This window comes from Lolium rigidum, chromosome 1 (genome assembly GCF_022539505.1).
Source record: "Lolium rigidum isolate FL_2022 chromosome 1, APGP_CSIRO_Lrig_0.1, whole genome shotgun sequence".
NCBI classification, from domain to species: domain Eukaryota; kingdom Viridiplantae; phylum Streptophyta; class Magnoliopsida; order Poales; family Poaceae; genus Lolium; species Lolium rigidum.
In genome coordinates, this window is record NC_061508.1 from 80,732,917 (window position 1) to 80,743,830 (window position 10,914).

At 44.5% G+C, this 10,914-nt stretch overlaps 1 long non-coding RNA gene across 2 annotated transcripts; it reads right to left on the reverse strand.

Annotated features, from left to right (window-relative positions):
- Nucleotides 1-366: 366 nt before the first annotated feature.
- LOC124676419 lies at nucleotides 367-9,491 on the reverse strand. Of its 2 annotated transcripts, none has more exons than XR_006993617.1 (3): nucleotides 9,246-9,491; nucleotides 7,995-9,156; nucleotides 367-2,144 (listed from the first exon to the last, which is right to left on the reverse strand). It is a non-coding gene; the product is annotated as an uncharacterized LOC124676419 (long non-coding RNA). The 2 variants fall into 2 exon arrangements; XR_006993620.1 differs by having other exon boundaries at nucleotides 7,995-9,159.
- Nucleotides 9,492-10,914: the final 1,423 nt, after the last annotated feature.

A 10,914-nucleotide genomic window follows, 5' to 3' on the forward strand; every position in this document is an offset into this window, starting at 1 on the left:
CTACATGATTTTCTTCCTAGCAAAGAACTGCATACAAAAATAGTGACAATATGTATACATATGCTTAGCATGTCGCTGAGAATATATTATTAGCTATGCTCAACACAAAAGCAGAGCACTGTTATGGAATTGACGCATGATTTGGTGTCCAAGGAAATACTGATCAAAATCAACGTTCGAACATATATGGCTTATTTTCCAAGGAATTTATGCATGCTCGTCAGGGTTTTGCAGCTTTCGCCTACGCATGGTTTGGTCTAGAAAGATAAGTATATATATCAGGCATGCTTCTAATTTCATAACTCTTTTTCTGCATTTAATGTAAATAGTATTACCCATGACCGAAAAATCAAATTCCTAAGAAGATCTCATTGCAAGTTTGAGCAAGAAAACAAAATACTACTTCGAGATGCAAATACTCCCTACCATGTCTTCTTTACAGGCATATATGGCTCATGTTTACGTAGTATCGATTCAGAAATATCCTCCCGTTTTCAACTCAATGTAACTTAGGGAAAAGAATGTAGATCTCCAACATTGATAGGAGGCCCCAACAATGCAAGCAGGCCCCTTACTCTCCCTCCTGAAGTCCGAGCATTGATCTCTTCAAACTATAAGCGAGAAGCTCAATTAACTCTCCTTCCTCTTGATGTTCAAAAAAATGTTGGTTGTAGAACATGATTCCATTAGTTTGACAGGTTCAGAACCCGAGGGAAAACACCTGACATAATGCATAACTATAATGACAGAGTAGAACAAACTTGACAGCAAAACATATGCACTTGCTATTCACACCTAGCTGATTGTATCATATTAACACGTGCATGACGCACATAACTGGAGGCCCCAAAATTATCCATTCATCAAAATCAAGACATATCACTACAAGAATAAACAGACTAACCAAACGTGAAAAAGACTTACAAACCTTTCATATTTCTCAACCTACAAAAAGATGAGGGCAACTATCCTGTGATGTTGTTTGCAGAAATGCATTTGGAAGAGGAAATTAACAAAAAATCACGAAACTTCAGATTATCCATTGCTATCACGAAATAACAAATTGAACCAGTGTCTCAATGAAGTAAAAAACATGAAATTTACAAATATGACCAGTAATGCAAGCCTTATGTTGAGGACAACTATATTAGCATCCATGATTATTTTATCAAAAATTCAAAATAGCAATGGAGGTAGTACCTGATGCCCAAGTCTTTGCAAGGATCTATCTTTACATGGGGAAGGAACAAAAACCCTAGATGGTACAGTAAAATCTATATTTTGATCTGGAAATCGAAGCTCTCAAGTAAAATGCAATCACAGGCATAGGTCTGCCCATTAAGCATTGACTCAGATGTTAAAACAGGAATAATGCAAGCAAGGATACAGAGAGGTAAAACGAATACGTGGCTTTTAATTAGCAAATCGAAATGCACTAAATCCACCACCATAGTAAAACATATATACTCCAGTCCAACATGCGTAAAAGGAAATTCTTTGACTAAAACAATGTACGCAAGTATTTCAATTGCTTCAATATAAAGACTGAAATATGAAGAAACGCAAGTCAGCAAAGTTTCTATGGACTAAATCACATTTCATGATAAAATGTCAGTTTTATGTAAAACAACAATTAATGTATGAAATGGAAAGTCCTAGGTCACTAAACATGCGAGCATACTGAACATCAATATTATATTGATAAAATACATATTTTCTACCTCCCAGTCTGAGACATAAGAAAAAAATGGACCAATATATGCACATCATCATAAACATTCCCTGATCTTTGATTTGGCTAACTTTCCTCCAATCTCTTATTAAACCTGCAGTTTGACGCAAGTATATAATAATCATGCTTGCAATAAATCACTTATATGTAGACACTTTGGAGAAGCGTCCCTTTCTATTGTAAGGAAAATTGTTAATCCCAAAAATATGTTTCCAAACATAACAATCTTGTTGCCACTCCGTACATCATCTGATCTATGCAATGAACAGTATCTCTTCCAATTATCCCATAATGGAATGCCCTGTTCTTAAATAGCGCGCACTTGGGTCATTTCATTCAGCAAAGAATTTATCTCATACATCCCTTTATTTTCGCAGCTTGTTGTCATTTACTCAGTAGTCAGTCTTTTTCTCTACAAAATGATAATTAATTAAATAAAACAACAAAAGGCAGGAAAAGAGATAAGAAGAACAGCAAATCAGTATGGCACTAAGAGAAGTGGTAACTGTTAGACAATGTAATAGGCTGGGCCGGGTCTCTTTCTTCTTTCTGTTTTCTTCTCCTTTACGTATGTGTATTGGAGAGTTCCTTGTACAATACTTGGCCCGGTTGTGTGGCATATATATTAACACGTAACCGCCTGGAGACGACCCAGACGTTCAGAACCCATCTACCGATATGGTATCAGAGCCGCCTTCTTCCTCGACAACCTAGCTGCTGCCGCCGCCGCCGCCGCTGTTCAACAGCCGCCGCCGCCGTCGCCAAAGAAAACTGCCGCCGCCGCAGATCTCCAGATTGTCTCCGCCGCCGCTCTACATACAGAAAAACAAACGCCGCCGCCGCAGATCACCCTTAGTTCTGCCGCCGCCGCCCTACAACCCAAGAAAAGAAAAACCCGGACGCCGTCGCGCCGACCTTCTGTCGCCGCCGGTCACAACCTCACAACGATCTACAATCTCCCAAAACCCTTAGCCACCAAAACCCCACCAAAACAGCCACCTACAACCACCCGATCATCAAACCCTAGATCGCTCCCGCCATGGCATCTTCATCGTCTGTCTCGAGCTCCGCGCTTGCTGCAGCCCTTGGTGCCCCGCCAGCTCAACAACTCACACGGGGAAACTTTCTCCTATGGAAAGCCCTCGTGTCCCCTGCCTTCCGCGGAGCCCAACGTCATGGCACTGCTTGACGGTACCGACACTGCTCCGGCCAAAACCATTGAAGTGGAAGATGCTGAGAAGAAGAAGATCATGGTTGAGAATCCTGCCTATGTTGGATGGCTTGCTCGGGATCAGCAGGTCTTAAGGTTTCTCCTCAATACACTTTCACCTGATATTCTGTCTCATCTTCTTGATGTAAGCTCCACAGCTGAGGCTTGGTCCGCCATCCACTCCATGTTTAAGACAGCCTCACGCACCAAAGCTCAGCATCTACGTGAAAAGTTGAATGACACGAAGAAGCTCTCCATGACAGCCGACACCTACTACACCAAGATGAAAGGGTTTGCCTCTGAATTATCAGCTCTTGGTAAGCCTGTTGAAGATGATGAGATGCTCGGTTATCTGCTGCATGGTCTTGATAAAACTGAATACAATGCACTGGTTACTTCGTAAATGCAAATCCTGGCACTACACTTGATGATTTTTATGAGCAGCTGAGTTCCTATGATATGCGCAATGGCGTGGAAGAGAATGGGGAATTTGTCTCCTCCGCGAATCTGGCTCGTCGTGGTCGAGAACAGCAGCACCGCCCACGTGGCCGTACTCCGCCGCCGCCACCTCGAGGTTACTCCCCTCCTCGTGGCCGGTCCCCTGAGTATCCTCCTTACCGTGGTGGCGGAGGTGGTCACTACCGCGACAGAGAAGAAGACCGCAGCAACTGGCGCCGTGACGAGCGCCAAGGTGATCGCAGGGATGATCGTCGTGATCGACGCCGAGATGATGGTGGAGGTGATCGACGCCGGTCTGACAATGGCCGCCGCTTTGATCGAACCCCTACTCCTTATGTGGATACAGATTGCCAGATTTGCACTAAACATGGTCATCCTGCTAGCAAGTGTTGGTGGCGCTACTCTGATGACAAGAAGAAGGATGATCGTGATCGAGAGAAGGGAGCTCATCTTGCCTCATATGGTGTTGATACAAACTGGTACACCGACACAGGGGCAACTGATCACATCACTGGCGAGCTGAATAAACTTCTCATCGCCAACAAGTATAATGGGCAAGACAGTGTTCGCACTGCTGAAGGTACAGGTATGAACATTAGTCACATTGGTAATTCAATTTTGCGCACTCCTCATGGTTCTTTTGATCTTAAAAATATTCTCCATGTTCCTAGTGCCTCTAAGAATCTACTGTCAGTTCATCGCTTTACTCTTGATAATCATGTCTTTATTGAATTCCATCCTTTCTTCTTCTTAATCAAGGACCAAGCAACACGAAGAGTTCTGTTTAGAGGCCCCTGCTGGGGTGGTCTCTATCCCCTGGTGCCCATGTTCCATGAGACCGCCAAGCATGCTTTCATTTCAATAAAGCCATCATCCTCTACATGGCATCGCCGCTTAGGACATCCATCTTCATTTGTGGTTCAGCAAGTTCTTAGAAGAAATAAAATAGCTTACACTCCAGAGAGTACTCCATATGTTTGTGACTCTTGTCAGTTGGCCAAGAGTCACCAGTTGCCCTACCCTATATCCTCTAGTGTTTCTACTGCTCCCTTAGAGCAAGTGTTCTCTGATGTATGGGGTCCTGCTCCTCTCTCTGTTGGAAAACATGCATACTATGTAAGCTTTATTGATGATTTTAGTAAATTCACCTGGATTTATTTGCTCAAAAAGAGGTCTGATGTTTACCAAGCTTTTCTTAATTATCAGCAATATGTTGAACGCAAGTTTGATAGAAAAATTGTTACTATGCAAACTGATTGGGGAGGCGAGTATGAAAAGTTGAATGGATTTTTCCAAAACGTTGGCATCACACACCATGTATCATGTCCTCATGCTCACCAACAAAATGGTTCAGCAGAAAGAAAACATCGCCATATAGTTGAAGTTGGTCTTGCATTGCTTGCTAATGCCTCCATGCCTCTTAAATTCTGGGATGAAGCTTTCATCACTGCCACCTTCCTCATAAATCTTCTTCCTAGCAAGGTTCTTAACTTTGACACACCCACTGAACGGTTACTTCATGTCACACCAAATTATGATGCTCTTCGTACTTTTGGGTGTGCATGTTGGCCTAATCTTCGCCCATACAACAAAAGAAAACTTGCTTTTCGATCCAAACAGTGTGTGTTTCTTGGGTATAGTCCCTTACATAAAGGTGTGAAGTGTCTAGACATATCCACTGGTAGAATCTACATCTCTCGTGATGTTGTTTTTGATGAAAATGTCTTTCCATTTGCCTCTCTTCATCCAAATGTCGGTGCACTTCTCAAGAAAGAAATTCTTCTTCTACCATCTTGCTCCAATTCTCATGAGAGTGTACATAATTGCAATGACCATATTGTGCCTATTGTCTCTGTTACTAACATGGAACAGGTAGACGAAACTACAGAAGAAAACTACACTGAAAACAGTGAAGAAATGACTGCAGAAAATGAAGCTGAAAATCTCTCAGAAACGGACAAAACGGACACTGAAGACGATGCAGAACATTCTCCTGCAGGCGCTGATCCCGAGGTGCAGCGATCCGAGGCAGATTCGGCTTCCAGCGAATCTGGCCCGTCAGAGAGCAGCGGCCGTACGCGCAGCGTGTCTCCCGCTGCGGACCCTCGTGGTGGCCACACGCCCGGCGGGGACCAGCCACCGCCACCCAACGCCACACCGCCACGTCGCGCCTCTGGCCAAAGCAGTCAGCACCTGCCGCTGTCCCCTGTGCCCACGCCGCCACGTGCCGCGTCGTCTGCCGATGACAGCAACCAGAGCAGCAGCTCACAGTCTGCCCCCTTGTCCTCTGGCGGATCTTCTGTGGCTGCTGCTGGTGGGGGCGAAACTGCCAATTCTGAAAATTCTGCAAATACCAATGCTCCGCCACCACCGTCACCTCCTGGAGTCCGTACTCGCCTACGTGAAAGGTATACGCCATCCAAAGCAATATACCGACGGTACAATCAGATATGGTTTGCTTTCTTCTACGAGGTGAACCACATAATCTTACAGAAGCTATGGGTGATTCCAATTGGCATCAGGCTATGCAGGAGGAATACAATGCTCTCATGGAGAATAAAACCTGACATCTTGTTCCTCCAAGTAAAAATAAAAACTTGATTGACTGCAAATGGGTTTATCGCATAAAGAAGAAAGCAGATGGTACTATTGACAGATACAAGGCTAGACTGGCTGCGAAGGGTTTTAAGCAAAGGTATGGCATTGATTATGAGGACACCTTTAGCCCTGTAGTAAAAATTGCCACCATCAGAATTGTACTATCTCTCTCAGTTTCTCGTGGTTGGAGTTTACGGCAGCTAGATGTCAAGAACGCGTTTTTACATGGTGTTCTGGAAGAGGAGGTTTACATGAAACAACCCCCTGGTTTTGAAAATTCTCACGCTCCGCATTATGTTTGCAAGCTTGATAAAGCTCTCTATGGATTGAAACAGGCCCCTCGAGCTTGGTACTCTAGGCTTAGTTCCAAATTGTGTGAGTTTGGATTCAAACCATCAAAAGCTGATACTTCCCTATTTCTTCTCAACAAGTCAGGTATCACTATGTTTATTCTGATTTATGTTGATGATATCATAGTTACTGGTTCCTCTGATCATGCTATCAATGCTCTTCTTCAAGATTTGAAATCAAACTTTGCTATAAAAGATCTGGGTGATTTACATTACTTTCTTGGTATTGAAGTAAAGAAGATACAGAACAGTTTGCTTCTTACACAGGAAAAGTATGCTTCAGACTTGCTAAGTAGAGTTGGGATGCATGATTGCAAACCGGCCCCTACTCCTCTGTCTTCATCTGAACAGTTATCTTTGACAGACGGTACACCTCTTGGTTCTGAGGATAGTTCTCAGTACAGGAGTATTGTTGGAGCTTTGCAGTACTTAACTTTGACACGTCCTGATTTAGCATTCTCAGTAAACAAGATTTGTCAGTTTCTACATGCTCCAACTACAGAACACTGGACAGCTGCAAAACGTATTCTCAGATATGTACAAGATACTTTACAGCTTGGTATTACCTTTAAAAGGTCTTCATCTACTTTTCTGAGTGCCTTTACAGATGCTGATTGGGCTGGTTGCCTTGATGACAGACGATCCACAGGTGGTTTTGCTATATTTGTTGGACCAAATTTAGTTTCTTGGAGTGCCAGGAAACAGGCCACAGTCTCAAGATCTAGCACTGAGGCTGAATATAAAGCTTTGGCAAATGCTACTGCTGAGCTAATTTGGGTTGAGGCTCTTCTTACTGAACTTGGAGTTAAGTTAAAGGAAAAGCCAAGCATTTGGTGTGATAATCTAGGTGCAACTTACCTATCTGCAAATCCAGTATTTCATGCTCGTACCAAGCATATTGAGATTGATTTTCACTTTGTCAGAGAACGGGTTGCTAATCAGAAGTTGGCTATTCGGTTCATCTCAAGTAAAGATCAAATTGCAGATGGTTTCACAAAGGCCCTTCCAGTCAAGAAGCTTGAAGAATTTAAACGTAATCTAAACCTTTTAAAAGGTTCAGATTAAGGGAGGGTGTTAGACAATGTAATAGGCTGGGCCGGGTCTCTTTCTTCTTTCTGTTTTCTTCTCCTTTACGTATGTGTATTGGAGAGTTCCTTGTACAATACTTGGCCCGGTTGTGTGGCATATATATTAACACGTAACCGCCTGGAGACGACCCAGACGTTCAGAACCCATCTACCGATAGTAACTCTAATGAGCTGAGTGTTGCATATAAATGGGATATGGTGCTCCAGAAAAATGCATGTCAAGACAGGTCACCCAGTTTGGTAACTATTCACAGCTGAACAGAATGAGCAATTTGCGAAGGGTCTTCTCTTGGTTCCATCTATCTATACTAACAAACAGAAGAACATCAACTAAACACCTGCAATCTATACATATTTGCATACCCTAAAGAAAAAAGTATCACCCATTCCTCCTCCCATGGGAAATCATAAGTAAAATAGACTCATCAGACAAAGTGAAACTACCCTATCAAAGTTTTCATTTGTTTATTACCACGTGTAAGTAGAAGCAGTGTTGTATACATAATAATAAGTAAATGGGGAAAACAGATGTAATGCTCATGTTTATTAATAAATACCTCATGGTCTACAACGATGAAATCTAGCTCATATATGTTTTGTTGTGTGTTTGCTGATCTCTGCATTCCCAGATATATGAAACATGCACAAGGACCTTCGTTAATAAGATCGAGGCGATGCGTCTTTGACCAGCAAAAGTTTCATGTCTTTCTTCTGTCCTACATGTGATTGAAAATATCCAGTGTAGATTTGAGTGGCATACCAAGGACTAAAAAGAACGACAAAATTCCCAAAAGGATTCAATTTCTAGTGGAAAATGTAGAGAAAAAGGAACTAAAATAGAGAAAACAACAAAGCAGAGGATGGTGAAGGTGCATAATCTACTGCAATCTGCACGTATATGGGGGTATTCAGTAAATAATGGTGGATGTATGAATGATTCAGGGGGGGAATCTGAATAAAGTAGGCATCATATTATTTCGCAATACACAATTACTGATTCGAATAGGTCAATTCACCTGTCAACATAAAGCAAGAAAACAAATGAATAGTACAAAAGGGAGATAGTGGGGAAAAAAGATGCATTGAACATACAGGACCCAATTTGCTAGGTTATCAACTTCTAATTCTTTATTAGATTTAGGAAGACCACCAGATCACATAAAAGTAGTGCCAAAGAATATAATGTTACGAAACCAAAAAAAATCTCCTAAATTGTTTCTTTGAAGGGATATCACAATGCAACAGAAGAATTAAAATGTCAAAAGCCTGAAGCCTTTATCAATATCATGAACTTGTAGCAAGAGATAGTTAACTGATATTTGTGATTTCCAACAGCAATCCCAATCATACTCTGCAGCCCTCTATGTAGAACATCACTAATACTTTGCAATATGCGAGAGAAAATGCTTGCAATTATCAAGCTCTTCAAATACTGAGTTGTGAAGCATCTGCAAAATTAAGGAAAGCCTACAAAACAGTCATGCCGGAGGAACGGACTCGCAGACCAGATTGGAGAAGAATGGACCTGCAGCTTTCAAAGGCAGCCATCTGCGAGCTCGAGAAGATGAATTAGCTCACTCCAACACCGGAGTTCCCGCACCAGTGGTCATCGGGCTGGTTGTCATGTCGATGTCGTGCTCCACATGATCGTGGAGCCGCCACGAAGCTCATGTGACTGGCTGCTGTGGAGCCACGGGTGACACGAAGATGTAGTTTTCTCTGCTGAAAGCAAACAGGTCATACACACAATGAAAAGAAGAGAAAGTGGAGCCAAAAAGATCAGCAGGCAGGCAATCTGCTAATCTTACCACATTGACTGCTTCGTGGCACACTCGCGTTTCTTAATCGTGACAGGAGCCGGCAATCTGCTAATCTAGAGCATGGGTTGTAGCACGAAGCATGAACGCCGGTTCCGCCCAAGCCCTCCACAGCACCCTCAGTGAAAACCATTCCCTACACCGTCCTTGGTCTCCTTTCCAGGAACGGTGGTAGCGCCCGCCGCTGCCTTGGTTCGCTTCTTGTGGCCCGGCCACTTCAGCCCAAGGAGAAGGCGCCGCGACCCCAGAAACCGGCGGAGGCGGCTCCCAGCGCGAGCCGCACGGCGGCCCTCAGCAAAGCCGTGGATCCCGGCGGCGCGGACTCCCCGCTATAGGGCCGCATTAGACGGCGGCGCGCGACGGACCGGAGAAGGCGACTCCCAGCGCGAGGCATATGGCGACCCTCGGCGAAGCCGCAATTCCCAGCAGCGCGGATCCCGCAACAGGGCCGCCTAAGGTAGCGATGGCGGTGGCGATTGACGACCTTCTCCCGGCGACCGTGGCCCCTCTCGGCCTAGCTCCCTCCGACGCAAGGCGAACGCCCCGTCACTGCTCCTCCCTACACAGACCCCGCCCAGGAGGGAGGGAGGAGAAGGCATGGCCGATGCGGGGAGCGCCCGCGGTCCTCCCGCCGCCGTTCGCCGTCGGACTCCGGCTGCACGGGCCATGGTGGGGCTGGTGGCAAGACCACGACGGCGACATGCCCTCCGCATCGTTCACTGGCAAGCCTGCACCACCACAGCCCACCACGCCGCCGAGCCGGGACCATCTTCCATGTGAGGCCAGGGCTGCGCCTGGTGAGCCAGACACCCACGTCACGACCGCCAGCCAGAGGGAGCCCAGGACAGGGGGGAGCGATCGAGAGGGGAAGATTTCGGGCCGGCCACCCGGCGACCGCCAATCCTTGATCCCCGAGATGACCATCCGGCCACGGCGAGGGGAGCTAGGACAGCGGCGCAATAAGGCCCAGGAATGAGGCGGGGAGGAGCTCAGATGGTCAGGCGGAGGAGGCCGGCAACCAAAACCAGTTGGGGAGCCATCTAGAGAGGGCCACCGCACCGCTCTACCATATAGCTGGGGCCTACCATGTGGGACAAAAAGAACAACGATGTGGAAGAAAAAATAGGCTACACGCACCCAGACCTACCACATGAACCCCTTTCACACGTGAGAAGCCAGATTAAAATTCGAATTCCAAGCTAACCCCAGAAATGTACACTAAATAACAACAGAACACATGATTATACGTGTCAGCAGAAGAGGCACACAAAAAGTAAATCCAAAATTAGGAGAAAAAAGATGTTTGTTACACTTTAATATAGTAGTTATGAATGACATTATACATAGACAATCTATTTTGCAGCCATGACTAGGTTTGATGAATTACAACGTTGAGAAAACCAAGTCAATCTGAAATCTCATGCTTCTAAATTATTTCACATGTATTTCCGCTTAGTCCAGTTCACGACGCGGGGCATCAGAGTAAATATACAAGGTGGTGCCTATATATTATGATATTTGTTCATCAAATAGGAACTCGATAGATGTTCAAGCTATTTATTACTTTGTGGCCATATTATAGTATTGAATATTAATAAACACTTTACGTGTACATATTATTCACTATTTCTTAAGAAGATGAAATAATAAATGTACATAT